The following is a 27,598-nucleotide window of genomic DNA, read 5'->3' as shown; positions in this document are numbered from 1 at the left end:
ACCTCTCACTTGTGTTTGTAACCTCTCAGTTCCGTGCTGCGTTTCACTTACGAGATGGAAAAGGATGGGAAGCTGCCCTTTCTAGATGTAACAGTCATGGAAAAGAGCGGAGGTTTCCACACTGCAGTCTACACTAAGGAAACGAACATAGGAATGTGCCTAAATGCCAACAGCGACTGCCCAGACAGGTACAAGAGGAGTGTTGTTAACGCTTATGTCGACCGTGCTCTCAGCCACAGCTCAGAATGGAAGCAAGTCGACGAAGAACTCTGTAGGGTAAGGCAGGTCCTAGTCAACAACGGCTTCTCCAATGGTTTCGTCGAAGACATCATAAGAAGGAAAGTGAAACGCCATGCAACCTCTGAAGAGACAACTAACACAACACCTATACCCCCTATTAGACTATTTTACAGGAACTTCTTTTCCACAGCTCATAAAACAGAGGAAAGGGTCCTGAAAGATATTGTTAATAGAAACGTTATCCCTACAGACAAAAATCAGAGGATACAATTGACGATTTACTATAAAACCAGAAAAACGGCCAGCCTACTCATGAGAAACTCTCCAGACACAAAGCAGAACGCTTTAAAAGAGACCAACGTCGTCTATGCCTTCAAATGCCCTCTTGGGGACTGTAAGCTCCAAAAAACCCAGTATATAGGCAAGACAACAACATCTCTTTCCAGGCGTTTAACGATGCATAAGCAACAGGGCTCCATTAAGGAACATATAATCTCTTCCCACAACCAAACCATCGCCAGAGAAATCCTAGTAAACAACACAGAAATCATCGATAGATACAGCGAGAGCAGGCGGCTTGACGTCTGCGAGGCTCTACACATCAAGAAGTCAACACCAGCAATCAACAGCCAATTAATGCACAACTATATTCTACCCACCTCAAGACTCCGCTCCAATATAGAAGCATCAAGAAATATGGACCAATAGGCTTTCTACAAATCACTTCCATTCAATACCCATTGTTTCGTGTTCTGTCTTGTGTTTAGGAATTTAATACCCTATTAATACCACCTCATCCCATCCACCTCACTCAAATGTAGATATAAACAAATCGAAGATGTGTAAGTTCTATTCAGTTGTGTATGTGTAAGCTAAAGTCTTTGAAAATGTAATAAGTTTTACGAAACGCGCTCAAGTGTTGCGTCAGACTAGAAATAAAAATGAATTTTGGAGAATTGATTTTTTGAATTACCACCAACAGTGAAAAGAAACGTACGAAAGATCGAGAAAATTCGTGTTAGAATTATTAATCTTACTTTTTCGGTCATATTTAATAATATATGTCTACAGGAAAGACTGCTACCAAAATATACTAATATATACATATATATATATATATATATATATATATATATATATATATATATATATATATATATATATATATATATATATATTGTGACGGTAACGCGTTGGTGTTCGGCTGTTTAAGGCTAGGGGTATGGCCTCGTCACATAGTTATAAAAAAAAATAGAAAAACTGGAACTTCGTCTGTGGTAAGGTAAGGAGAAGACACACAAAACACAAGTAAATTTTAACAATGAAATTTTAATTACGTTAAATAAATCAAAACATGAAAAAATGGACAAACAAATACTTATAATAAAATCAATCAATCACAATAATAAGAATAATTAAATGACACAATGAAAAGTTACGTTAAGATAAAATAACAAGAAGTGCAACACAAAAGTAAATGGGAGGTGCTGGAATATTGGCTTTAAGCCACCACTTCTCTCAGTACACGCTAGCGTCTAGCCGGGAGTAGTGGTAACAACGAGAGCACCGAATATTCTGAGGTCTGAGGTCGTGGCGACCCCAGACATCAAGTAGTATGGGGGGGCGAGTGCAGGTGCAGCCAGACCGGCGACCAATCAGCGGAGCCGGCAGCGATCAACATGTAGTTTGGTGGTTTGAGTCCGAACAGGTGGCTGGCTGCATACGTTTTGCTCACCCTGGCAAGCCTTGCTGGTGTTGTTGTCGTTGTTGGACATGTCTTCCATAGTCGTTTTATATAATTTCGACGACGTAATTATGGAGGGAAGAGCAGGTTCAATCTCTTGAAGGAGATTATCGTCACAATATATATATATATATATATATATATATATATATATATATATATATATATATATATATATATATATATATATATATATATATATATTTGATGGTTACAAGATATACATGGGTTGATACAAAAATAATAATGCAAAAAGATGCTTAAAGGTTATGGATCTCTTGAAAAACACAACAATGGGAAACATTGATGAATGTCACAGACGGGTTCGATCATTGTTGCAAGTCAAACACATCTTCGAATTCCTCTGAAGTTGGGCTAGTGCCCAAGACGCAACAGGCATTTCCCCTCTGAATCGCAACACTGAGGCGCTGGAACAAGAAACTTTTTGCTCTCTGGTCTTTTGTAGCGCTGATCAATTTGTCCCCCAATTCCTTCAGGAACTTCAATGCACATTTTCCCCACGAACCGAGGGTCTCCGAGCCGATCGGAACAAAGCTGTAGCAGTGTGCTAGACCTCTGTATTTAATAATTTTCTGCGATTCCCTGAAAGAAGCAGCACCACCGCTTTCACGTGTGCTGTAGTGGAGGTAGGTACTGGCCAGTGTGGCAGCGCACGTGTAGTCCCATACCACTTGCTTACCATCCTTCCAAGGTAGCAAGGTGACCCCATCAGGGCGCTTCTGAGGGTCGTTAGGTCTGGATAAGTGTGGTTCTCTTTGTGCCGGGCAGCGGGCTGTGGCGAGGCTCCTCTTGATGATGTCGTTGACTTCTTCATGTCTTGCGATTTTACCCTGTGATTTACGACATACCAGACCATGACGACCATATTGGTCTGCCATCGCAGTTCCGCAGATGCACCTATGTTCGGTGAGGATCGGGGCGGCAAGGCGAAGGGCAACTCCAATGCGGAGAGCGTCATGACTGAGGCGAGTTCCCAGGGCTGCATTGGGCACAGCAAATAAAAAATCCCCGGCGTGGGGTGCTGTTATCGCTAGGAGGCGGGCTTTGTTTTCAGCATCAGCGTTGTCAATCATTGCTGTGACAGTCTTTTCCATTATGGGGCTATCCCAGTGGGCCTGCTTGTGGTCTTTTGGGACTTGTGGTCGGGGTTGAGGGTGTGCAATGGTGTCCCATTGTCTGGCTGCTTCGATGAACGTTTGATCATGAGTTGTGGATAGGATAAAACACCTAGAAGCAGGGAAAGCAGGGAAATTCCCCCCCCCCCCCTTCCCCAGAGGATATTTGGAATTATGAAGAAACTTCTGTCTCAAATTACTGACAGATATTTTAAGTGCAAATGAAGTGAGATCAATGTGATGCGCTGTCTGTCTGAAGTTGTCTTGATCCGGGAGACTTCCAGAATCTGTTGATGTAGAAGCCTGAGGGTATTAGTTTACATTAATTTATATTAAGACTAATCCGAATTTACTTCTCATCATCCTAATTTTTGAGATATAAATTGTGCCAAAATTTCTTACCGCTCTATTGGTAAGCCTCACTTTGATTTTACAGTATATCACCTGCTCTATTGTAAGCTAAATGTCACTCACTTTATACTATGCAAGTTTGATTTGGATTGTTATAGACATGTTTAGTCCAGCCACGTAAAGTAATGAATGATATGAATAAGTTGATTCATTATCAGAACCAGAAACTTTGACAATGTCCTTGTGTCATGCTGTCATTGTGACACTCTTACGGAAGTACTGGACTGTAATTTTCAACGTAAACTTTTCCCAATTATAAATATACTGCCATTTATGTTACAGATTAAACTCATAAGATACAACCCTACTTAAGAACATTATACAAAAAGGTAACAGTTAACAGCCAATTGGTCCATACGAGGCAGCACCTATTTACAGCCAGACAAGATTAGTATTGTTCATACAATATAGAGTAAATTATATATATCAGCAAGAGAACTTCTACGCGAAAATGAGGAGGCTAAAGCTGCAATTCTCTGTCTCAAGGCTAAGAGTGTTCCAGAGCCCCCCAGAAGATGGGCACTGGTTGTATGTCCTGTGAGTATACTCCCTTGTGATAATCTGACTACCTGGCGAAGGATACAGGATTTTCTCAGAGCTTGTGTGGTGCGTGTTGGGAGAGGAAAAACACGATGGAGGAGAGATGATCAACATTCATATGCGTTTCCCAACACCCCCTTGTCTGTGTCTCTTCATCTAATCGCCCTCCATTCCTTTTCCCTCCTTGCCTCTCTCCTTCTCTCCCTCCAACCTTGCTTCTCTCTTTCCCCTCCTTCATCCTTGCCTCTCTCCTTCCTTCCCATCTTCTAACCTAACCTAACCTAATATAACCTGACGCAACACTCCCTCCCAACTACTCTCCCTGGACTGAAGGAAATCTTTGCATGATAATTTGCTGTTTCAGTTGCGTGTAGGAGGCTCGCAAGTCTGAAAGTGGCTTCTTTTTGTCATGCAAGTCCAGCATCTTCTTCTCTTCATCCTGGAAGACCATTCCTGGTAAGGGTTTTGTCCGTGAGTGGCTACAGGACTGCGTGGCTCACTCTAACAGTCTCGCAGAGAGTCCAGTTGAATTTTTACATTAGGGATGTTTGTATGGTCAGGTGATATTGATGATTCCTTACCTTCCCTACTTTCATGTCTTGATTCGTTCACTTATATGTTCCTTCAGGATTAAGGATCAGCTTTTAGTTTCGTCTCTCTATCATCAGCATTTCTATGCAATGGTTGTTTATCGCTTTTTATATTTATATATATATCTTAAACATAATATGTTGTTAACATTATATTTATATTTACGTCACGTATTAAGTTGTGCATCAACAACTTTCTTATTTACTGCATTATATATATTTTTTATGGCGCTTAACAAGTTTTTTTTTTATATTTCTGTGACTCATTTGTACATACAGCATTTATCTGTGTTCCTTTAGGTCCTCTCGTTGAGCATTGCTCCTCTTCATTAGTACGAATTAGATTGTTGCTACGGGCTGCTTCCTGGGGGATGTGTGTACTCACCTATTTGTGCTTGCAGGGGTTGAGCTCTGGTTCTTTGGTCCCGCCTCTCAACTGTCAATCAACTGGTGTACAGATTCCTGAGCCTACTGAGCTCAATCATATCTACATTTGAAACTGTGTATGGAGTCAGCCTCCACCACATCACTGCCTATTACGTTAAATCTGTTAACTACTCTGACACTGAAAAAGATTTCTCTAACGTCCCTGTGGCTCATTTGGGAACTCAGTTTCCACCTTTGTCCTCTTGTTCGCGTACCACCTGTGTTAAACAGCTTATCTTTATCTACCCCTGTCAATTCATCTGAGAATTTTGTAGGTAGTGATCATGTCCTCCCTTTACTCTTCTGTCTTCCAGTGCCGTGAGGTGCATTTCACGCAGCCTTTCCTCGTAACTCATGCCTCTTAGTTCTAGGACTCGCCTAGTGGCATACTTCTGAACTTTTTCAAGCTTCGCCTTGTGCTTGACAAGATACGGGCTCCATGCTGGGGCCGCATACTTCAGGATTGGTCTTACATATGTGGTATACAAGGTTCTGAATGATTCCTTACACAGGTTCCTAAAGGCAGTTGTGATGTTAGCCAGCCTCGCATACGCCGCAGATGTTATTCTCTTGATGTGGGCTTCAGGAGACAGGTTTGGTGTGATATCAACTGTTACGAACCCGGATCCAGCGTCCGAGCAAGGAGCAGTAACAACTACGCCATCTGTGGGTCAGCTCCCGAAACCCCCGCCAAACGAACGACGACACCGGATGAGGACGGCGAATATCGGCCACAAGGGCCAGTTTCCAGTCCTGTGCAGCTCACAACACAGCCGTTCCTGACCTCTGGTGAGGTGGTGCTCCGACGACAGCGCCATCTATGGACTGGATACGTCAGGTGTTTGCGCCCGAGTGTGGTGTAACCGTAAGTGTGGTGTTTTAGTGTCCCTGTTATTGATGACGTGTCTGCTTACAGAGCCGACCTGGGACCACTGTGATGGAAGTGGAGTCAGTCTACCCGAGGCAGCCAGTCTCCATACTGTGAAGTTTGCTGCAGCTGTTGTGACGTCGTGCCCCCGGAAGAACACTGTGGTGTGTTAGCCTGCCAGTGGAGTGGCAGTGAAAGGATTTACCCGGGACCGACTGTTGGAGACGATCATCCACTGGGGTATTGAGGACAGGAGGGTGATTTGTGATATCACACGAGACTCCTGTCTAGGGCGTACCCCTTATATCGTTCGTGGAGCGGCCGTACCAGCCTTGGTGGCTCAGTACCTGCCAGCAGACCAGCTGGACGTGTGGTTGACGGCCTCCACGACGGTGCCCCCAGTGGACCTGCGTTTTGGCTGACCTGTGGCCCGGGTAGGCTCGGCATTCTCAGAGGACACGTCGTGAGGCCACGAAGAAAGCACCCAGGACTCGGCACCAAGTGGTGTGGCACCAGCGTCTTCAGCAGAAGACCACGATGAAGGATTAATCCCCTCGTATAGTGTTAATACCCTCCCCCTGTGCACGTTTGATTTTTATATATTTAATAGGTGATGGTAATAATTATAATATTAAGTTCTTAGCTTTCTTTCCCTACTCCCTTTAAGTTAATTGCGTCACGGATCTCATCCCTTGATAGCCAATACTGGCTTGGGAACGGATACATATATCTTCCTCTAACAACATCAGAGTAAGGACCCCGTTGCGTCCCGAGAGGGTCGTAACATCAACTCCTAGATCTTTCTCTCTGTCCGTTTCATGAAGGACTTTATCTCCTAGTCTTTATCCTGTGTCTGGCCTCCTGTTTCCACTCCCTAGTTTCATTACCTTACATTTACTCGGGTTGAACTTTAGTAGTTCACTTATATGTTTCGTCAGGATTAAGGATCAGCTTTGGGGTGATTTGGGGGTGTAAGAATCAGCTTTTTTTTCTGTGTTTGTGTGTGTGTGTGTGTGTGTGTGTTTACTAGTTGTGCTTTTACGGGGGTTGAGCTTTGCTCTTTCGGCCCGCCTCTCAACTGTCAATCAACTGTTTACTAGCTACTTTACTAACTACTTTCTTTTTTTCCCCCACACCACACACACACACCCCAGGAAGTAGCCCGTGACAGCTGACTAACTCCCAGGTACCTATTTACTGCTAGGTAACAGGGGCATTCAGGGTGAAAAACTTTGCCCATTTGTTTCTGCCTCGTGCAGGAATCGAACCCGCGCCACAGAATTACGAGTCCTGCGCGCTATCCACCAGGCTACGAGGCCCCTTTGTGTGTGTGTGTGTGTGCGTGTGTGTGTACTCACCTAGTTGTGCTTGCGGGGGTTGAGCTCTGGCTCTTTGGTCCCGCCTCTCAACTGTCAATCAACAGGTGTACAGGTTCCTTAGCCTATTGGGCTCTATCATATCTACACTTGAAACTGTGTATGGAGTCAGCCTCCACCACATCACTTCCTAATGCATTCCATTTGTCAACCACTGACACTAAAAAAGTTCTTTCTAATATCTCTGTGGCTCATTTGGGCGCTCAGTTTCCACCTGTGTCCCCTAGTGCGTGTGCCCCTTGTGTTAAACAGCCTGTCTTTATCAACCCTGTCAATTCCCTTGAGGATCTTGAATGTGGTGATCATGTCCCCCCTAACTCTTCTGTCTTCCAACGAAGTGAGGTTCAATTCCCGTAGTCTCTCCTCGTAGCTCATACCTCTCAGCTCGGGTACTAGTCTGGTGGCAAACCTTTGAACCTTTTCCATTTTAGTCTTATGCTTGACTAGATATGGACTCCATGCTGGTGCCGCATACTCCAGGATTGGTCTGACATATGTGGTATATAATGTTCTGAAAGATTCCTTACACAAGTTTCTAAAGGCCGTTCTTATGTTAGCCGACCTGGCATATGCTGCTGCTGTTATCCTCTTGATGTGAGCATCAGGGGACAGGTCTGGCGTGATATCAACCCCCAGGTCTTTATCTCTCTCGGACTCTTGAAGTATTTCATCTTCCAAGTGATACCTTGTATCTGGTCTCCTGCTTCCTACCCCTATCTTCATTACATTACATTTGCTTGGATTAAACTCTAACAGCCATTTGTTCGACCATTCCTGCAGCTTGTCCAGGTCTTCTTGAAGCCTCAAGCTGTCCTCCTCTGTCTTAATCCTTCTCATAATTTTGGCGTCGTCAGCAAACATTGAGAGGAATGAGTCTATACCCTCTGGGAGATCATTTACGTATATCAGAAACAGGATAGGTCCAAGTACAGAGCCCTGTGGGACTCCACTGGTGACTTCACGCCAGTGTGAGGTCTCACCTCTCATTGTAACTCTCTGCTTCCTATTGTTTAGGTACTCCCTTATCCACTGGAGCGCCCTACCAGTTACTCCTGCCTGTTTCTCTAGCTTATGCATCAACCTTTTATGGGGTACTGTGACAAAGGTTTTCCGACAGTCCAAAAAAATGCAGTCCGCCCACCCTTCTCTTTCTTGTTTAATCTTTGTCACCTGATCGTAGAATTCTATCAATCCTGTAAGGCAAGATTTACCCTCCCTGAACTCATGTTGATGGGTGTCACGAAGTCTCTTCTCTCCAGATGTGTTACTAGGTTTTTTCTCACAATCTTCTCCGTCACCTTGCATGGTATACAAGTTAAGGACACTGGCCTGTAGTTCAGTGCCTCTTTTCTGTCACCCTTTTTGTATATTGGTACTACATTAGCAGTCTTCCATATTTCTGGTAGGTCCCCCGTTTCCAGTGACCTACTATACACTATGGAGAGTGGTAGGCAAAGTGCTCCTGCACACTCTTTCAATACCCATGGCGAGATTCCATCCAGCCCAACAGCTTTTCTCACATCCAGCTCCAATAGGTGCTTCAAGACCTCATCTCTTGTAATTTCGAACCTATCCAAGGTCACCTGGTTTGCTGTCACCTCTTCTAGCGCCACGACATCTCCCTGTTCTATTGTAAAGACCTCCTGGAACCTTTTGTTGAGTTCTTCACACACCTCTTTGTCATTCTCTGTGTACCTGTCCTCGCCCACCCTAAGTTTCATCACCTGTTCCTTCACTGTTGTCTTCCTCCTGATGTGACTGTGTAGTAGCTTTGGTTCGGTCTTGGCTTTATTAGCTATATCATTTTCATACCTTTTCTCAGCTGCTCTTCTCACACTGACATACTCGTTCCTGGTTCTCTGGTATCTCACTCTACTTTCTGGTGTTCTGTTATTACGGAAGTTCCTCCATGCCCTTTTGTTCAGCTCCTTTGCTTTCATACATTCCTTATTAAACCACGGATTCTTCCTTTGCTTCTCTGTTTTTTCCTGTCGGGCTGGGACAAACCTGCTTACAGCCTCCTGACATTTTTGGGTGACATAGTCCATCATGTCTTGTACGGACTTGGTTCTGAGTTCTGTGTCCCAATGTATATCCCATAGGAATTTATTCATTTCCTCATAGTTTCCCTTTCGGTACGCCAGCCCTTTGGTTCCCAGTTCTTTTTTGGGGGTGATAATTCCCAGCTCAACCAGGTACTCAAAGCTCAATACACTGTGATCACTCATTCCCAAGGGGGCTTCCAACTTAACTTCCCTTATATCCGACTCATTTAGGGTAAATATCAGATCAAGCAAGGCTGGTTCATCCCCTCCTCTCATTCTGTGCGCGTGTGTGTGTGTGCGCGCGGCGCGTGTGTTTACGCGTGTGCGCGGCGAACCAGCGTCCTACGAGGCGCTGGCCTGCATACACAAGTGGGTTAGCTGTTGGAGCGTCAGGAATATCGGCGAGGAAGACAGTGTGAGAGTTACGGCCACTACGCCACGGCACCAACGAGATCGGAAACCCATTGTCTTCTCGTTATTCCTCCTGGTCCTCCCACAACACTTTCCTCCCACACTTTTCCCCTCCTCGTTGACTGCATTGCCAAAAGCCACCAACGATGGGAAAAAGTATTCCTATCATCTGATGTATGACAGAGAATCATCTGATGATGATGATACATCAGCTGATGATAGGAATTATATGTATTATAAATACAGCATTTGCGTGTAAATGTGTGTGTACTCACCTAGTTGTATTCAGCTAGTTATGCTTGAGGGGATTGAGCTCTGGCTCTTTGGTCCCGCCTCTCAACTGTCAATCTATTGGTGTTCAGATTCCTGAGCCTACTTGGCTCTGTCATATCTACATATTTACATTGTGTGTGTGTGTGTGTGTGTGTGTGTGTGTGTGTGTGTGTGTGTGTGTGTGTGTGTGTGTGTGTGTGTGTGTGTGTGTGTGTGTGGAGTGTACTCACCTAGTTGTGTTTGCGTGGCATGATCTCTGACTGTTTGGTCCAGCCTCTTAACTATCAACAAACTGATGTACAGGTTCCTGAGCCTATTGGGCTCTATCACCTCTATACTTGAAACTGTGTATGGAGTCTGCCTCAACTACATTACTTCCTAAAGCATTCCATTTGTCAACTATTCTGATACTAAAATTCTTTCTAATGTCTCTATGGCTCATTTTGGACACTCAATTTCCACCTAGTGTCCCCTAGTGTTTGTGCCACTTGTGTTAATTAATCTATCTTTATCTACCCTATCAATTCCCTTGAGAACCTTGTATGTGGTGATCTTGTCCCCCCGAAATCTCCCGTGTTCCAGCGATAAGAATTGCACAGAAACAGAAGAATGTTGAGCCTCATCTACAATTAGAACAGCCTGGCACTGAACCTGAAATTCCGAAGTTTGTTTGTGAATGTGTTTGTTTGTTATTGCTGTGTTTGTGTGATGCCTTTTATGTATGTTTCAGAGTCATACCCATGCTTCTAGCCACCAATGTATATTTAATATGTCTATGAATCATACTTATGTATACTGAAGATGAAGTTTGTAATACCAGAAGTTAGTTCTTCCCGACTTCCTCCTGAATCTTCACATGTAGATACATATTTGATGGGTATCATAAGGTCAGACATCGAAGTTTCACATGTGACGGCAAGAGAAGAGGAACGTCGTTTAAGGGGATCGAATCTTGGGTCTTCGGTCTTGACTCTCATGTGTGGCCGGGCGACCAGCACGAGGAGTGGACACTCGGGGGCGTCGGTCGATGGCCAAATGTTTGAGATAAGTGAGCGATTTTTCCCCGTTTAGGCCAAGTACTGAAGGTGTCAGTGTGTGTGTGTGTGTGTGTGTGTGTGTGTGTGTGTGGGTGGGTGTGTGTGTGTGTGTGTGTGTGTGTGTGTGTGTGTGTGTGTGTGTGTGTGTGTGTGTGTCTGTGTGTGTGTGTGTGTGTGTGTGTGTGTGTCTGTGTGTGTGTGTGTGTGTGTGTGTGTGTGTGTACTCACCTAATTGTACTCACCTAATTGTGCTTGCGCGGGTTGAGCTCTGGCTCTTTGGTCCCGCCTCTCAACCGTCAATCAACTGGTGTACAGATTCCTGAGCCTACTGGGCTCTATCATATCTACATTTGAAACTGTGTATGGAGTCAGCCTCCACCACATCACTTCCTAATGCATTCCATTTACTAACTACTCTGACACTGAAAAAGTTCTTTCTAATGTCTCTGTGGCTCATTTGGGTACTCAGCTTCCACCTGTGTCCCCCTTGTTCGCGTCCATCCAGTGTTGAATAGTTCATCCTTGTTTACCCGGTCGATTCCCCTGAGGATTTTGTAGGTTGTGATCATGTCCCCCCTTACTCTTCTGTCTTCCAGTGTCGTAAGGTGCATTTCCCGCAGCCTTTCCTCATAACTCATGCCTCTTAGTTCTGGGACTAATCTAGTAGCATACCTTTGGACTTTTTCCAGCTTCGTCTTGTACTTGACAAGGTACAGGCTCCATGCTGGGGCCGCATACTCCAGGATTGGTCTTACATATGTTGTGTACAAGATTCTGAATGATTCCTTACACAGGTTCCTGAACGCCGTTCTGATGTAAGCCAGCCTCGCATATGCCGCAGACGTTATTCTCTTTATGTGGGCTTCAGGAGACAGGTTTGGTGTGATATCAACTCCTAGATCTTTCTCTCTGTCTGTTTTATTAAGTACTTCATCTCCTATTCTGTATCCTGTGTCTGGCCTCCTGTTTCCACTGCCTAGTTTCATTACTTTGCATTTACTCGGGTTGAACTTCAACAGCCATTTGTTGGACCATTCACTAAGTCTATCTAGGTCATCTTATAGCCTCCTACTATCATCCTCTGTTTCAATCCTCCTCATAATTTTTGCATCGTCGGCAAACATTGAGAGGAACGAATCTATACCCTCTGGGAGATCATTTACATATACTGTACCAGAAACAGTATAGGTCCAAGGACTGACCCCTGCGGGACTCCACTTGTAACGTCTCGCCAATCTGAGACCTCACCCCTCACACAGACTCGTTGTCTCCTGTTGCTTAGGTACTCCTCTATCCACCGGAGTACCTTCCCTTTCACTCCAGCCTGTGTCTCCAACTTTCGCACTAGCCTCTTGTGTGGCACTGTATCAAAGGCTTTCTGACAGTCCAAAAATATGCAGTCTGCCCACCCTTCTCTTTCTTGCCTTATTTTTGTTGCCTGGTCGTAGAATTCAAGTAACCCTGTGAGGCAGGACCTGCCATCCCTGAAACCATGTTGATGCTGTGTTACAAAGTTCCTTCACTCCAGATGCTCCACTAGCTTTTTTCGCACAATCTTCTCCATCAGCTTGCATGGTATGCAGGTTAGGGACACTGGCCTGTAGTTCAGTGCCTCCTGTCTATCCCCTTTCTTGTATATCGGGACTACGTTAGCTGCTTTCCAAATATCTGGCAGTTCCCCTGTTGCCAGTGATTTGTTATACACTATGGAGAGTGGTAGGCACAGTTCTCCTGGTCCTTCCTTTAGAACCCAAGGGGAGATTCCATCTGGGCTTATAGCCTTTGTCACATCCAACTCTAGTAAACACTTCCTTACTTCCCCGCTGGTAATCTCAAACTCTTCCAGTGGTTCCTGGTTAGCTATTCCCACACTTACCTCTGGAATTTCTCCTTGCTCTAAGGTGAAGACCTCCTGGAATTTCTTATTCAATTCCTCACACACTTCCTTGTCATTTGTAGTGAATCCTTCCGCCTCTATCCCTAATTTCATAACCTGTTCCTTTACTGTTGTTTTTCTCCTGATGTGGCTATGCAACAATTTAGGCTGAGTCTTTGCCTTGCTTGCGATGTCATTTTCGTATTGTCTTTCTGCCTCTCTTCTCATCCTGACATATTCATTCCTGGCATTCTGGTATCTTTCTCTGCTCTCCAGTGTCCTGTTATTCCTATAGTTTCTCCATGCCCTTTTACATTGCTGCTTAGCTAGCCCACATCTCTGATTAAACCATGGGTTTCTCATTTTCATTTCTCTGTTTTCCTTTTGGACTGGGACAAACTTGTTTGCTGCGTCCTTGCACTTCTGTGTGATGTAATCCATCATATCTTGGGCCGTCTTTCCCCTGAGCTCTGTTTCCCATGCTATATCTGTTAGGAATTTTCTTATCCCCTCATAGTTTCCCTTTCGGTATGCTAACCTTTTGGTTTCGGTATCCCTCCTCGAGTTCAATAACCTTTCTTCAATCAAGTACTCAAACACCAGTACACTGTGGTCGCTCATTCCTACTGGGTCCTCAAAACCGATTTTTCTTATGTCGGAGTCGTTCAGATTGAAGACTAGGTCGAGTCTCGCTGGTTCATCATTGCCTCTCATCCTTGTGGGTTCTCCGACATGCTGGGTTAGAAAGTTTCTTGTCACCACCTCCAATAGTTTGGCTCTCCACGTATCCTCGCCTCCATGCGGTTCCTTGTTCTCCCAGTCAATCCTTCCGTGATTGAAGTCGCCCATAATGAGCAGGTGGGATCTATTTCTACAGGCAGCAGAGGCTGCCCTCTCAATTATAGTGTTAACTGCCTTGTTGTTGTTTTCATACTCTTGTGTGTGTGTGTGTGTGTGTGTGTGCGTGTGTGTGTTTACTAGTTGTGTTTTTGCGGGGGTTGAGCTTTGCTCTTTCGGCCCGCCTCTCAACTGTCAATCAACTGTTTACTAACTGCTTTTTTTTTTTCCACACCACACACACACACACACACCCCAGGAAGCAGCCCGTGACAGCTGACTAACTCCCAGGTACCTATTTACTGCTAGGTAACAGGGGCACTTAGGGTGAAAGAAACTTTGCCCATTTGTTTCTGCCTCGTGCGGGAATCGAACCCGCGCCACAGAATTACGAGTCCTGCGAGTATGAGTTACGAGTATGTGTGTGTGGGTGTGTGTGTGTGTGTGTGTGTGTGTGTGTGTGTGTGTGTGTGTGTGTGTGTGTGTGTGTGTGTGTGTGTGTGTGTGTGTATTCTTTTTGTGCAAGTTTTTTTTGGCAGAGTCGAGCATCAGCTCATAAGCCCCACCTTTCGACCGCCATTACTGCAGTGCTGTGACTATTTTCAACTTTTTTTCTTGTCATGTGCACATTTCAAACAATCTCGAATTTCTAGAGAAACAATCTCTAGAGTCACATTTGGGACTCAAAATGTTCTTTCTTTCATTCTTGTGATTCATTATATCCTTTCGTTCTGCTGTTCTTTAATTTTAACATATCTTCAATATCAAATTTGTCAATTTCCTTTGGTATCTTGTACTTGATTATCATGTATACCTTATTTCTTCGATCTTCCAATTTAGTGAGATCGAGTTCCTTCAGTTTTTCTTCAAAGTTCAGTCCCCTTAGTTCACGAGCGAACCTTGTTGCACATTTTCAGGACCTTTCCTAGTTTTCTTTGGTGTTTATTTAGACAGAGGTTCCATAGCAAGGCAGAATAATCAAGGTCTCTCAAAGCATGTATATATATCCAGCACTTCGAAAGAATCCTTCTCAAGTTTCTGAAAGATAACAGGACGTTTAACAGTATAGCATGTGCAGCCTTTGTTATTCTGTTGTTGTGTGCCACTGGTGTTAGATCTCGAAAGACTTAGCAGCAGACATAACTCGAGACCAAACACCAGAGGCACATGCCAGTAGAATAACGAGAGCAGCATAGGCCATATTGGCAAAATTTCTGCTATTCTTTCAAGTAAATTGGACCAAGATCCTTCCAAGTACTGTATACATCCGCCATCCTGTACGGTATTTGGGGCTGTCTTGCTCCAATTTCTGTCCTCATAACCTTGCATTTGTTATGCTTAAAATCAAGGAGCCATATCTCAGACCATCTCTAGATTTAATAATCTGTTAAATCATCTGCATATATAGAAACCATGTGGGAAATGTTCCTGCCTCTTGATGATCTTCACTCTGTATGCCTCTCCAGTCACATAGCTCTCCTCTTACTATGACTCTTTGCCTTCTTCCTGAAGAACTTCTTCTCTCATTTTTCAGTACTCTTCCTGATCCGCAAGGCTGTTTTGTATCTGGGCCACGCTCTCACTCTACCTCTCACACGCTCTTATTTCTCCTACACGTCGACTCTCTCTCTTCCCTCTCAGTCTCCCTCAGTCTCAGCTCTGAGAGAGACCTCACACTAAGTGAAGAGCGTCTTCACTCTATCTACTTTACCACAGGTAAGAAGGCGGCGGAAGACATTTCATAACTTAGCAGCCACCGACCAACTTAATCTCTTTATCCCTCAAGAGACTGGGCTACGGAGGAGCAGTAACCAGAGTCCCAGTGTTTTCATTAGCTAATGAAGGTTCAACTTTTTGATGATAGGAGCTACCTATGAACACACGAATAAGACATTATATATATATATAATATATATATATATATAATATATATATATATAATATATATATATATATATATATATATATATATATATATATATATATATATATATATATATATATATATATATATATATATATATATATATATTATTAAATATGACCGAAAAAGTAAGATTAATAATTCTAACACGAATTTTCTCGATCTTTCTTACGTTTCTTTTCACTGTTGATGGTAATTAAAAAATCAATTCTCCAAAATTCATTTTTATTTCTAGTCTGACGCGACACTTGAGCGCGTTTCGTAAAACTTATTACATTTTCAAAGACTTTAGTTTACACACACACACACAACTTTAACTGAATAGAGCTTAAACATCTTCGAGTTTTTATACCTTCATTTGGGTGAGGTGACATGTTACAACAGTTTTGGATGAGGTGGAAATAAACTTTTAACACAAGACAGGACACGAAACAATGGGTATTAAAGGTAGGTAACTGCAGAAGGCCTATTTTTATTGGCCCATATTTCTTGATGCTTCTATATTGGAGCGGAGTCTTGAAGTGGGTAGAATATAGTTGTGCATTAATTGGCTGTTGATTGCTGGTGTTGACTTCTTGATGTGTAGTGCCTCGCAGATGTCAAGCCGCCTGCTATCGCTGTATCTATCGATGATTTCTGTGTTGTTTGCTAAGATTTCTCTGGTGATGGTTTGGTTGTGGGAAGAGATTATATGTTCCTTAATGGAGCCCTGTTGCTTATGCATCGTTAAACGCCTGGAAAGAGATGTTGTTGTCTTGCCTATATACTGAGTTTTTTGAGGCTTTCAGTCTCCAAGAGGGCATTTGAAGGCATAGACGACGTTGGTCTCTTTTAAAGCGTTCTGCTTTGTGTCTGGAGAGTTTCTCATGAGTAGGCTGGATAACGTTTCTATTAACAATATCTTTCAGGACCCTTTCCTCCGTTTTATGAGCTGTGGAAAAGAAGTTCCTGTAAAATAGTCTAATAGGGGGTACAGGTGTTGTGTTAGTTGTCTCTTCATAGGTTGCATGGCGTTTCACTTTCCTTCTTATGATGTCTTCAACGAAACCATTGGAGAAGCCGTTGTTGACTAGGACCTGCCTTACCCTACAGAGTTCTTCGTCGACTTGCTTCCATCCTGAGCTGTGGCTGAGAGCACGGTCGACATAAGCGTTAACAACACTCCTCTTGTACCTGTCTGGGCAGTCACTGTTGGCATTCAGGCACATTCCTAAGTTTGTTTCCTTAGTTTTGACTGCAGTGTGGAAACCTCCGCTCTTTTCCATCTCCTAGCACTACTTGGCCTACTATGCAAGGCCCGATTTGCATAATAAACCGAGTTTTCCTGAAGTTATATATTTTCTAAAACCAAATCTTATGAAATGATAAAACTTTCCTCATATTATATATGATTTAATTTTTGTTCTAATTTGAGTTAAAACTAACGTAGAAATATGACCAAACCTAACCTAACCTTAACCTACCTAACCTAACCTAACTAAACCTAAAATAACTAAGTCAGTAATTCAAGTTCTTAATATAATATAATAACATTATTTGAAATAAACTAATTATTTAAAATTGGAAATAACGAAATTCACTCTGCCAGTGTGGCAAATCGGGCTTCGTACTTCGTACAAAATTAGTACTTCCAGTTTGTCGACCAAACAATCAGATCTTAACACATATCTCCAAGACCAAGTCTCCCATTAAAGTTATCTCCTTCCTGGGATTAATATTACAATAATTGCTCTTACCACCAATCGTCTCCTAGTCACTCAGCCGTCGGCGGAAGCCACGTGGACCCCTCTTCCGAAGCCTCTGAGGTAAATGGACGTCTCCCTTGAAGTCATTATATCTTAAGAAGTTGAACGACGGTGTGTGAGACTCAAGCAGTAGGCCCAACATTCACATTCAGATGAAGGAGATCCTCGAGAAAACTTTTTGAGGGAAGTGTGTGGTCGAGAATAGCATTAAGAGGTGAGGCAGATTTAAAAGCTGTCAATGAGAACAGTTCTGAATTTACACATATTTTCTCAGCACAACTTTCGAGGTAACTGAGTTGGATTTGGTAAAGTCTGATGAATTCCTGTTACAATATGAGGTGCTGAGGTACACATGCCCGATTATGAATGACCTAAAGTTTACATATTAAAGAGTTCCTATGTAGACTTCCTATACAGAACCAAAAAGAGGCTCTGTCTTTACTATATATCTTTCCCAAACTTATGCTATAGTAAGCAATTAAATATTAAATAAAAATATACCTAACATTAATTTTTTATTACTTGCAAAATCGTAGCAATTTGCAAGTCTCATTTACTTTGATGACCGGAAAGATTTAAAAGGCAAAAACATAAAATCAAACTTGTACTGCTAACCAAACCCATCGTATCACCATTCTCTTAGAACAACTCAGTATTTATAATTTATGTTGCGTATAATCCTGAAAGCATCAATTTACAACACAAAATGACGAAGGAATATAGTTTAATCTCGATTTCGAGGATTGAAACTCGAAGCAAAATTCAACTCTAAACCTCATGTATATTCCCCCTGATTTTTGAACCCTGCCTTGTGGAGTGTTGCCCAAAGTCAGTAAATCAAACGAGGGAACATCGCTCCTGCCGACGGCTCATTCAATCAAGATTCGACGGCCACTAAGTTTGGTCCTGTCAGATGTGCGCATCATTCTTCACGGTATTGGCGCGCTGAGCCGCCTAATGGTCTTGTGTTTCACCATGGACTACTGTGCGCTCCTGATGGGGAGAGAGAGAGAGAGAGAGAGAGAGAGAGAGAGAGAGAGAGAGAGAGAGAGAGAGAGAGAGAGAGAGAGAGAGAGAGAGAGAGAGAGAGAGAGAGAGAGAGAGAGAGAGAGAGAGAGAGAGAGAGAGAGAGAGAGAGAGAGAGAGAGAGAGAGAGAGAGAGAGAGAGAGAGAGAGAGAGAGAGAGAGAGAGAGAGAGAGAGAGAGAGAGAGAGAGAGAGAGAGAGAGAGAGAGAGAGAGAGAAAGAGAAAGAGAAAGAGAGAGAGAGAGAGAGAGAGAGAGAGAGAGAGAGAGAGAGAGAGAGAGAGAGAGAGAGAGAGAGAGAGAGAGAGAGAGAGAGAGAGAGAGACAGAGAGACAGAGAGACAGAGAGACAGAGAGACAGAGAGACAGAGAGAGAGAGAGAAAGAGAGAGAGAGTTTAAGTTAATTGTTAGTGAGGTAGTGAGTGAGTGGGTGTGTTAGTTAATTAGTTAGTGAGGTAGTTAGTTAGTTAGTTAGTTAGTCAGTTAGTTAGTTAGTTAGTTAGTTAGTTAGTTAGTTAGTTAGTTAGTTAGTTAGTTAGTTAGTTAGTTAGTTAGTGAGTGAATTAGTTAGTTAATTAGTGAATTAGTTAGTTTCTATGGAGTGGCAGGGATCAGACGAAAAAAAAGTGCAATTGATTATAATGCCATACAGCATTTAACACTGCTCCGAGTATTATGCCCCAGTTTATATAGAACCATTTAGGATAAATTGGCAGAGCTTTAAATTGGGGCTGAAACTTCTTTAATAAACAAAAAACAAATGGTAACAATGAGAAGAAGAATTAGAATGTGATAATGTCATTAGTAGGGTCCCAGTAGGTTAGCACACACACACACACACACACACACACACACACACACACACACACACACACACACACACACACACACACACACACACACACACGCACACACACACACACACACACACACACACACACACACACACACACACACACACACACACACACACACACCCACACACACACACACACACACACACACACACACACACACACACACACACACACACACACACACACACACACACACACACACACACACACACACACACACACACACACACACACACACTCAAACATACAAACAATTCCAGATACATGAATACAAAACTCTCTAACAACAGTATGTAAACAAACGGAACCAGATCACACAAATGGCCATGTTTACCTATAAAATACTCTTTGCAGCCCAGCATTTACAAGCGGCTGTAAACACAAAAGCAATTACAGTCTTCCCTCATCAAATGTATGGCCATCAACTCCACGGTGGTGACCTATGCTGAGCCAGAACACCCTCACCACTAGTTGCTGTTCTCAATTGTGTAATGGATGCGATCATTGGCCTTTAAAACACAATTAAGGTAAAGGGTGACTAAATCAGCAATCAATGGTGACACAAACAGAGCAAAATCGCTGTAAAACAATGACTTTGTCTCATTACTGACACTGAGACCTAAACCCTACCCAGTGGGTAGGGTTTAAGTTTACCTCACCTTTACCTGAGTATATATCCCCCCCCCCTTTACCATCTTCTTGAGGTTATCTTGAGATGATTTCGGAGCTTTAGTGTCCCCGCGGCCCGGTCCTCGACAAGGCCTCCACCCCCAGGAAGCAGCCCGTGACAGCTGACTAACACCCAGGTACCTATTTTACTGCTAGGTAACAGGGGCATAGGATGAAAAAAAACTCTGCCCATTGTTTCTCGCTGGCGCCCGGGATCGAACCCGGGACCACAGGATCACAAGTCCAGCGTGCTGTCCGCTCGGCCGACCGGCTGTCCGACTGTGCTGTCCGCTCGGCCGACCTGGCAATTAAACCATATCTGCAAAAAATAAATAATAATACTATTACGGGCTATTCATGCCCGTGCCGCCTCTTGGGTGGCTTAATCTTCATCAGTCTACGTGCAAAACACCACATCTCTCATTGAAGATGTTCCAGGTAGACACGGAACGTTGTGCACTCAATACATCATATAGTTGTTCTTGTGTTTATTCTTCTGAAACTCAGACTGACCAGGAATTTCGGTAACCTAATTACCCAGCTCGACGCTGATGCAAAGAAGACTGTCAGAAGCATCGAAGGCCTAACAGCACAAAATCAAGAAGCCAACAAAGCGTCAGAGGTATATAAAGCCATCATGTCATTCCCGCCAGGCTCAGCAGAGGGATACACTGGAGTAAGACCTCAGCACCTCAAGGAGATGACAAACCCAGTTCTCGGCGAAGTTGCAGAGACACTACTGTCAGAGGTCACGAATTTTGTCAACGACTGCTTCTCTGGGCTGACCCCAGATACAATTAAACCATTCTTCTCCTTCGGAGCATCCCATTATGCCCTTACTCCATCATCCATTGTGCCCTAAAGGGCACAAAGGATGATGGAGTCAGACCCATGGCTGTGGGTAACACACTTCGGCGCCTTGTTGCTAGGGCAGCTGTCAGAAACATCTGTACGGAAGCTGCAACGATGCTTTGACCCCATCAACTAGGCGTTGGTGTCCCCAATGGCTGTGAAGCAGCAACTCATGCACCACGAGCCTATATTAAGCACCACCCGGAAAATAGGGCTTTAATTAAATTAGACTTTAAAAATACTTTCAACCAGGTAAAACGAAATGAGGTACAGGAAGCTGTTCGAACAAGTTTTCCTTGTCTACTCCCCTTCATTTCACCAGGTAGCGAGTAGAGCCTACTACAGCAGTAGGGAATCGACACAGTTGTTTGACACAACATGAAGTTGTTTCCGCAGATGGTGTCCAACAGGGAGACCCACTTGCCCCTTTCCTTTTCTGCATTGCTGCTAAAGAGATCACAAGCAGGTTGACCTCCGAACTCAACATCTGGTTCCTGGACGATGGCTCCCTGCCAGGGACACAGGAGTCCCATTTAGGGGATCTACAGCTAGTGAATTCTAAGGGAGAGGAGTTATGACTCACCATAAATCCATCAAAGTGTGAAATCATCTCATCCGGTCAACCAATCATAGATGCAGTATGAATCATGTTGCCAGGAGCCCCAGTGATCGCGCCCACCAACAGTGTGCTGCTTGGGGCACCTCTGGGCTCGAGCGCCATTGAGGTAATCTTTGAAGAAAAGCTGAACAACCTAAGAAGGATGGATTGAAGAATTGGGGGCTTTGAATTCCCACGATGCTTTGTACCTCCTCACAAGGTGCCTGGCTTTGCTCAGGCTTACCTATTTCCTAAGGTATGCTCTCTCCTTCGACAATCCCAAATTAACAATATATGACGCACTCCTAAAATCAATAACCAAGCAAGTGTTAAACCTCTCCCTGAGAGATGACCAATGGGACCAAGCAACGCTCCCAGTTAGAATACCCAGCACATAGGTTCGAATCCTCATCACAGTTCTTGTGGATTTTCTTCTACTTTTTCTTATTATTATTATCATTCACATAGACATCACACTAGGGTGATATATATAAATGAGAAAATCTACTAGGAGATGTGATGGGGGCGCGAACCTACGACTTCAGCATTACCAGTCACGTACCCTACCACTGGACCACTGCTGACTTGTAGAGTCATACAACCGGATTTCTACTGAAATCACAGGAAGTCTGGAGGCCCTACGTAAGCCAGTCCAAGCAAGCACTCGGGTGGAAGGGCAGAGTGGTCCTACACCTTTTGCCCCAACTTACGTCGAAACTTGGACTGGGTTTAGTAGGGGCCTCCAGACTTCCTGTGATTTCAGTAAAAATCCGGTTGTATGACTCTTGCAAGTCAGCAGTGGTCCAGTGGCAGGCTACGCGACTGGCAATGCCAGGGTCGTAGTTTCGCGCCAACGAAAGCCCTAGTAGATTTTCTCATTTATATATACAGTATCACCTTAGTGCGATTTCTTTGTGAATAATAATAATAAGAAAAAGAAGAAAATCCATAGTAGCTGTGATGAGTATTCGAACCTTTGTGCTCGGTATTCCCAGACAAACGTTCTATAGACGACTATAGATCACAACATAGTCAAAAGATCATGTGTGTGTGTGTGTGTGTGTGTGTGTGTGTGTGTGTGTGTGTGTGTGTGTGTGTGTGTGTGTGTGTGTGTGTGTGTGTGTGTGTGTGTGTGTGTGTGTGTGTGGTAACACCAAGTGCATAGGTTCGAATCCTCATCTGTATATTAATTCATTGATACATAACGTTACTGTGATTTCTCTGACTAACAATAATGACAACAAAAACAATAACAAAGAGACACAAATAGGCAACGCGAGGCGCTGGAGAAGACGGCAACAAAATGACCACATTAGCAGAGGAGGAAAGTTACGTCCTCGAGCGATTGGATCGTCGGCAGGTTATTCCAACTTCCATTACTTTTAATTTGGTTGATTTACCTGAGGCACTGTTCGTATAGTGCCCCGGTAATCTCAGGAGTTTCACGCCGATAACGAAGGAAAGCCATTGATGCCTTGTTACAAAAAAAGTGTATATTGTAGTTGGTGTAGATGTTGCCATACTGTAATATTGCCATACTGTAATATTGCCATTCTGTTTCATTCAGCTGCTTCATGTTTTTTTCTTAGTCTTACAATTAAGCCAAATTGTCTTATTATATCTGCGTCACATCCCCGGAACCGCGTCTCATTTTCTTACAGTTAATGTAGAAAAGTCATTTCAATCTAATATACTTTTGTCTATTTGATTTAATTTTGTCTGGAATTTGTGCTGTTCACAAACAAGTTAGTATGTCCAAATGTGCAATATATCTTGATTATATGCTGATAAGTTCGCTTTATTTGGCCAGTCAGGAGGAATTTTGTAGTTGATTGGCCTACTTATTTCATTCAACCAATCATACCTATTACAGCCTAACCTAACCTAACCTATTCCAACCTAACTTAACCTGACTTAACTAACCCATTTCAACCAAACCTTAGCTCACTTAACTAATCTTATCATGAACTAGTAGAGCTTAACGTATAACAACCTAACCTAACCTAACGAAAGACAGACCTCGCTAAACCTAACCCAAAGATATCTAACCTAACCTAACCTAACCTAACATGACCTAACTTAACCTGACCTAACTTAACCTGACCTAATCTAACCTAACATGACCTAACTTAACCTGACCTAACCTGACCTAACTTAACTTAACCTAACCTAACCTAACCTAACCTTCCTTCCATTTCCTCCATTATTTGTTGCTGTCTGTTTTCTGTCCCCCTCCTTTCGTCACCCTCTCGTTTTGTGTCTGTTTGAACAATTGTTCAGCTCTAATTCTTTGTCCGCTCTTTATCCTCGCGTCTCCCCTCTTCTCTGTGTAGCTCCGTGTCTTCCCCCTCACCTCTGTAGCTCCCCTCTCTCGTCACGGGTACCCCCGAGGAGACGCGTCACCTCACAGTGAGAGCGTGAGCGTGGCGTGTGAGGTTGTGTTGAGCTACAGCGTGTAACTGAGGGATGAGTTAGGGCGCTCCCCCTTGGCACAGCATCAAGTAAAGTGCATTAGGCGATGAAGATTCCCAGGGGCGGAGGAGCCAGCTACTTTAGCTGGCTCCCTGTTTTTTTTTTTATCCAGGTGGGAACGTGAGTAAATGTGTTCATACTCCTGGGGCCAGATTCACGAAGCAGTTACGCAAGTACTTACGAACGTGTACATCTTTCCTCAATCTTTGACGGCTTTGGTTACATTTATTAAACAGTTTACAAGCATGAAAACTTCCCAATCAACTGTTGTTATTGTTATAAACAGCCTCCTGGTGCTTCGGAGCTCATTAACTGTTTAATAATTGTAAACAACGCCGCCAAAGATTGAGAAAAGATGTACAGGTTCATAAGTGCTTGCGTAACTCCTTCGTGAATCTGGCCCCTGGTAGCTGGCTTGGAGTTTTATCTCTCCAGTGTTTATGTTAGGTCTTATTCTTCTCGTCTTCCCTGGAACCTCAGACCGCTGACTGCTGTTAGCTGGCTTAGAGTTCTCCATAGCTAAGATGACGCTTTATTTTATTACTTTTCCCTGGAACAAGAACCGCTAATCTGCTTGCAACCAGGTGCCACATTACTGCTGGGTGAACATGTGCGAATAACAGTTCAGGATAAGTATATACTTCATCGATGAGCTAGGAGCAATTAACTGTTTATGCAAACGTTCCTTTAACCAAGGGAGCAGGCAGGAACGTACAAGGAAGCTCTTAACAGGCAAAAAGCTAAAATATCAACTCATGTTCCATTTAACTTTACCAGACTCCAGACATGACCTCCTGCACACTCTCCAGCATCTCTGGAGGAGATAAATAAATCAAACCTGTTGGGAGAATCCAGACGGTGATATATTCATGATAGCACCAACCTCCAGCCTCCAAGTTAATATTCTCTCTCTCTCTCTCTCTCTCTCTCTCTCTCTCTCTCTCTCTCTCTCTCTCTCTCTCTCTCTCTCTCTCTCTCTCTCTCTCTCTCTCTCTCTCTCTCTCTCTCTCTCTCTCTCTCTCTGTCTCTCTCTCTGTCTCTGTCTCTGTCTCTCTCTCTCTCTCACTCTCTCCTCTCTCTCTCTCTCTCTCTCTCTCTCTCTCTCTCTCTCTCTCTCTCTCTCTCTCTCTCTCTCTCTCTCTCTCTCTCTCTCTCTCTCTCTCTCTCTGTCTCTCTCTCTCTCTCTCTCTCTCTCTCTCTCTCTCTCTCTCTCTCTCTCTCTCTCTCTCTCTCTCTCTCTCTCTCTCTCTCTCTCTCTCTCTCTCTCTCTCTCTCTCTCTCTCTCTCTCTCTCTCTCTCTCTCTCTCTCTCTCTCTCTCTCTCTCTCTCTCTCTCTCTCTCTCTCTCTCTCTCTTATTGTGTCCCATTCTGCTTGCTGTGAGGCAATGCGTTACGCAGTTCTCTCAGGATATTGTGTTTTTCTGAATGACGCAAACACTTTTCTTTTGCAGTTACTCAACTGTGTGGTTGGACGGCTGATGGTAGGAAGAAAAATGTAAATAATCTTCAGTATCTACACGCTAAGTGAAAATTTGATATTTCTTGCAAACTGCGAATAACTTATCGAGCGTCTTATTGTGACCAGTGACATAATTCATCACAAGAATCAATTGATTGCGAAAAATGTGACTGGAATAAATTTGAAAAATGCAGGAAGCTTGAAGCAAAGAATGTATTTAGAGAAAATAAACCTGATGTTTTGAGTTGCAGGCGGGACAGCACTGAAAGGAAGACAGAAAAATGAGGATTGTTGGTTTAGTTTTGTGTTGACATAAGGCCTTTGAAACTCCTGAGGGTTATGAAGGTCACCGCAACAGCTTACTAACCAACCAGCAAGTACACTTTACTCTTGAGCACGGCCCTGAAGGCTAGCGTGAACTCTCGGTGTACCTACGGGAAGCAATTGGGAACACCCCTCAAAGATTTTAACCCAAGGTATGGATGAAGTGAGGAGCTTACGAGAGAGAGAGAGAGAGAGAGAGAGAGAGAGAGAGAGAGAGAGAGAGAGAGAGAGAGAGAGAGAGAGAGAGAGAGAGAGAGAGAGAGAGAGAGAGAGAGAGAGAGAGAGAGAGAGAGAGAGAGAGAGAGAGAGAGAGAGAGAGAGAGAGAGAGAGAGAGAGAGAGAGAGAGAGAGAGAGAGAGAGAGAGAGAGAGAGAGAGAGAGAGAGGAGAGAGAGGGAGAGAGGGATAGAGAGAGAGAGAGAGAGAGAGAGAGAGAGAGAGAGAGAGAGAGAGAGAGAGAGAGAGAGAGAGAGAGAGAGAGAGAGAGAGAGAGAGAGAGAGGGAGAGAGAGAGAGAGAGAGAGAGAGAGAGGGAGAGAGAGGGAGAGAGGGATAGAGAGAGAGAGAGAGAGAGGGAGAGAGAGAGAGAGAGAGAAGAGAGAGAGAGAGAGAGAGAGAGAGAGAGAGAGGGAGGGAGAGAGAGAGAGAGAGGGAGAGAGAGAGAGAGAGAGAGAGAGAGAGAGAGAGAGAGAGAGAGAGAGAGAGAGAGAGAGAGAGAGAGAGAGAGAGAGAGAGAGAGAAGAGAGAGGGAGAGAGAGAGAGAGAGAGAGAGAGAGAGAGAGAGAGAGAGAGAGAGAGAGAGAGAGAGAGAGAGAGAGAGAGAGAGAGAGAGAGAGAGAGAGAGAGAGAGAGAGAGAGAGAGAGAGAGAGAGAGAGAGAGAGAGAGAGAGAGAGAGAGAGAGAGAGAGAGAGAGAGAGAGAGAGAGAGAGAGAGAGAGAGAGAGAGAGAGAGAGAGAGAGAGAGAGAGAGAATAACATGACGAGATTATGGTTATTGAGGAATCAGTGAGGGCAATGAATGACTTCTAGTAGCACAGGTCAAGTTGCTTGTAAGCAAAATTCAAGTCAAACTGGGCTTTTACAGGTTGGGATTTCGTCAGAGGTTTCAATTCAAGAGAGATGCTGGTAGGCTTATTGTTATGCCTGAGACTATGTTTTTAAGTTTCCCCACCTGGTCCAATTTTCCAGGATAGATAGAAACTGGACGCCACGACACAAGGCGCTCTGCCATTAAGACCTCGTGTTGGCTGCCTTATTCTCACGAATATGAACCATGAGCGACACATTCCTTCCAAGACAAGCAGACATATATATTCAGACAGAAACAGGAATTTATACAGACAGATGGACAGAAAGACAGATAAGCAGACTACGATACTTTCAGAGACAGATTGAGTGGTACACAGATGAAACGCCACATATATATATACAAAATGCTGCTGCTGCTGCTGCTGCTGCTGCTGCTGCTGCTGCTGCTGCTGCTGCTGCTGCTGCTGCTGCTGCTGCTGCTGCTGCTGCTGCTGCTGCTGCTGCTTGCCACAAGTAACGACATCTCTGCACATTTATAGCTGAGTGAAGCAGGTTACAGATGGCTGGGATCCTCATAAACCACATTATGAGGTGCTCCTCCTGGCTGTCACCACACTGGAATATGGCGCACTCGACCACCTCAACAACAAGACTACTGGCTGGTCATCAGTTGAGGTCTTTCTCGGTAGCGAGTGTGGGGTTGTGGGGGTGGGGGGGTGTGGGGGTGGGGGTGTGTGGGGGTTGGGGTGGGTGGGGGTGTGAGGTTGGTGGGTGGGGGTGTGGGGGTGTGGGGATGTGTGTGTGTGGGGGGGGGGTATGGGGGTGTTGGAGGGGGGG

This window comes from Procambarus clarkii, chromosome 22 (assembly GCF_040958095.1).
Source record: "Procambarus clarkii isolate CNS0578487 chromosome 22, FALCON_Pclarkii_2.0, whole genome shotgun sequence".
Lineage (NCBI taxonomy): Eukaryota > Metazoa > Arthropoda > Malacostraca > Decapoda > Cambaridae > Procambarus > Procambarus clarkii.
This window is presented reverse-complemented; position numbering follows the sequence as displayed.